Source organism: Megalops cyprinoides, chromosome 14, assembly GCF_013368585.1.
Source record: "Megalops cyprinoides isolate fMegCyp1 chromosome 14, fMegCyp1.pri, whole genome shotgun sequence".
Lineage (NCBI taxonomy): Eukaryota > Metazoa > Chordata > Actinopteri > Elopiformes > Megalopidae > Megalops > Megalops cyprinoides.
In genome coordinates, this window is record NC_050596.1 from 25785190 (window position 1) to 25788544 (window position 3355).

Here is a 3355-nt window from a genome sequence, read left to right on the forward strand (position 1 = left end):
AAGCATGTTCTGTCCTTTTTTGAGTTATGAAATACAAACTGGATGCTGCAAACACCTGTCAGTTCTGGACAGTGTTATCCCATTATAGCCTATAGTGCAGGGAATGAGGAACTTTGCCATCCATTCAAAATGCAAGATCACTTCTGTTACCTTCTCAGTAACAGGTGTTTTTGTCAAACACAACTTTCCATCACCTCTGTTTTTCTGAAGTTACCCTTATTGAGAATGGGACAGCATTTTAAGGTGTTTGAAAAATTGGATCAATATTACACCTACACAGTGGTACTGTAACTCCTTCAGCTGATCAACAGACACATCAAGGGAGGAGTGACTAAGCTTGATCATGAGTCCTCTTCTAAATTGCAGACAAGAGGGATCAGTTTCCAGATATTTCATCAGTTCAAAGGTTGCTCTTTGATTAAAGAACTCTGGCTTTTTATCCTTGTGGAATGCAGGAATCACTGAAACTGAACTGGTTGCTCTTAATTGGCATGATTTTTGGGGCTTGCCAGATGTTAATTAGTTAATTATTCAAATGGGCCAGTAGCACAAGTCTCTACAGGGAGTGAAGATTTGCAAAGTGTGAAATACCCTTTGGTCTGGTACAGCCTCCATCCATTTGAAACATCAAGCAGCTAATTACTTCAGCCCCTGTGTATGAGTGCTGCCCCCTAGTGGTGGAGGATGATCTTCACAGCCCGCAGGGACACTGACAATTAAGGGGAAGTGTGAGCCAAAGAGAGTGGAAAGCTTGGACAAATATAGAACTGACGATGTCTTAGCTGTGCCTTCCCAGCTGCTGATAATGCTTTACGTAAAGGTCTGCTTTACTATAAGCACAAAGTAAATTATGGAGATGGTAAAAACAATGCCTTTTAGCTTGCAATGTTTTAGCTCTGGAATATATCCTTTCCCCTCCCTCACTCTTAAAGCATACCTAAAGATGAGATGAAATGCAGACTTTAAACCCTCATGATACATTTGTGATGAGCATCCTTAAAAGAATAAATATTTCCATATTACACCTTATCATTATAATTATTTGATTTTATGTATTGGATAGTCTAGCATGGGGCTGCAATTATGTGTACGTAAATGTGCGTATGTTAAAGTAAGAGCATTGATTTTTCCTTTCTTTGTCAAAATGGAGAAAAAAATGACAAACCAGGGCAACAACAAAAAAATCCTTGGTGTGACAATATCCTGTAGAATGAGAACGATGCCTCTGGCATGGAAAAAGGCTTCGGATTCCCTAAAGAGAACCTTCAGGTAATTGCTGAAAGAGGTGGGGTGGTGGAGGGGGTTATACAAATGGAATATCCTCCTACCTCCTTAGGGGTCGGGCGCTTGAATTAATTTCAGTCTCATTCCCCAAGCCTAGGGTCCTTTATTGTTAAGCGGTTCATCCATCAGCACTTGGGGATAGGGTCCAGAAAGGTTAACTGTTTCAGATTCTCTCCTGGAAAAATTACCCATGATGTATCGCAGGGACTTAACAGAATTTGGCCCTGAATTAATGGCCTATATTTATCATTCAGAAACCAGGGGGTGGGCACATTACTTGTCTGGCCGCTTGAGTTGAACCTGTGAATCTATATGCAAAGCATTTGTTCATCCATAGTGGTAGATGTAATGGCTCCACACGCTGAAGATACGCAGGTCTGTGCAGAAGCTTGCAGAAGTGGAAATCTATTGTTAAATCAGAGAATAGAACAGGAGAGGCTACAGTTCAGGTGTTATTGGTTTACGGTATTGTTGGTGAATAATGAGTCATTTTTTTCCACCTTAAACAAAACTGCAAGGATGTGTCAGTGTAAATGGGCCCATTGATGTTTGGGAGATAAAACGGAAAGTTTTCGATTGTCGTTGGTAAGCACGGAGCTTTCTATGCACATTTTCCCTTTTGTTTCAAAGTTCTCTTCGTGCTCCTCGCCAACTAAGCTGCCGAGAGCTGAGACCGGCAATTTATCAAAAAATTACTAGATTAAAGGAAATGAGAGCAGGCTGCTTTTGACTTCCTAATTACTTAGATAACGAGTTCAAGCTATTAGCCTATTGTAATCTTTTTGGGCTGAAAAAAAAATTAAAACAAATGGGAAAGTTGGGCGTATTTTCTGGGGGGGATGTACCACTGTGAGCATGCCCTTTGGCAGTGTTCATTGTGCAGGTTGAACCTTTGAATGCTCAGTCTGGTTTCTCACGCTCCTTATTCTTTCTTAATGCTTGCGTGTGGAGGCGCTCACACACATTGTGGTGAATATTATACCACCTGATTAGTGTTAACCCCCAGCTGCCACTTTCTCACAGCGTTTATCGGAGTCATTAGTCTGGAACTTTCTCTGCCATCTTTCCTTTCTCTGTCCCATATTTCTGCTGCCTTCCAGTCCTCCCTCTTTCTTCTGCCCTCTCTAACCCTGTCCTTCCTTCCCTCATTCTCTTCCACGCAACTCTTCCATATCAGCATCCTTGTCATATAGTGAACTGAGGCTCCAGAGCCAGTATGCTCTTTCCAGGTTTACGGTCTGTCTTACTTGTCTTATTAAAGCCCCTGGTGTTCCTCTCTGCCCCCTTGTGGGCAGTATGAACTCTGCTGTCCACAGGATTTCTGGTGCAGAGACGGTGACTTAAGAAGTCAAGGCCCTCTCATCACCACTCAATGCAACATGAGTCTGCAGGGACTTCCTGGACTCGACGTCCAATCACCAGGCTTTTGTTAGAACTGTGCCACATCCTCGCATTGGCCCTGAATTTTGATCTGCCACCACCATTTGGCTCCTGCCCAAAATAATTAATTTGCAAGTAATAAGAGAACGCACAAATAACAGAGCAGTCTTGACAAGTTTCCATATCTGTCAGTTTGCTAAATGACTCTTTGGGAGCGAATCTGCATTTTAAGACTAAGCCATTCTTTGCATCCTAAAAATTCACTCTACTTGTGTGCTTACAAGTAGTGATTTCCTACAGTTCCTGTATTGTGTCTGCTCAATAACTTTTATACAATTTGACCCTTCTTTAAATGCAGTCTATAGAGAATCAAACAACCCAAAATGCTTGATTTTTATGTAACAGTGCTTGGGCAGAAAGCACCCCCCGTGCAAGATACAGCCTGTCAATGTAAGCAGCATAAGCAAGAAGTTAAAAGATTTTTTTTAAATAAGTTATAATAGGAAAGAAACCGACTGATAAATGATGTTGCTTTAATTTTTCCTGTCAGTTAAGAGAGGGTAGTGGTCCTGTATGTGAACGGTTCATTTAAACCAGAACTCTTCAGCCTTGGCTCGCCAAGGGTTTGTGCTCCAATCAGTCCGCCCGACGGGCGGCCCCTGTAACTCCGCCCCCTGCCCCCTGCCTCCTG